Below are 284 nucleotides of genomic sequence, written 5' to 3' on the forward strand. Positions count from 1 at the left end.
CTAAGAAAAAAAGTCGACATATGTTCTCCATCATATGTGGATCCTACAACCAGACTCTGATAAATAAGTATGCACCAGGCATAACTACAGGGACCAGGACAATGGAAAGGAAACAGGGAGGTAAAGGAAAGGAAAGAACCTGAAAGAGAACAGTAGGAAGCAGGCTTTAATAAGTGAGATAGAGACAAAAATGGGGTTAGTTTAAGGGAGGGGGGAGGGAAGGGTATACAAGGAACCTAGGGGATAAGGAGAAAGAAGCAGTTCAACAGAGGTAGGATCATAGG

This window comes from Nannospalax galili, unplaced genomic scaffold (assembly GCF_000622305.1).
Source record: "Nannospalax galili isolate Female #2095 unplaced genomic scaffold, S.galili_v1.0 scaffold1217, whole genome shotgun sequence".
Lineage (NCBI taxonomy): Eukaryota > Metazoa > Chordata > Mammalia > Rodentia > Spalacidae > Nannospalax > Nannospalax galili.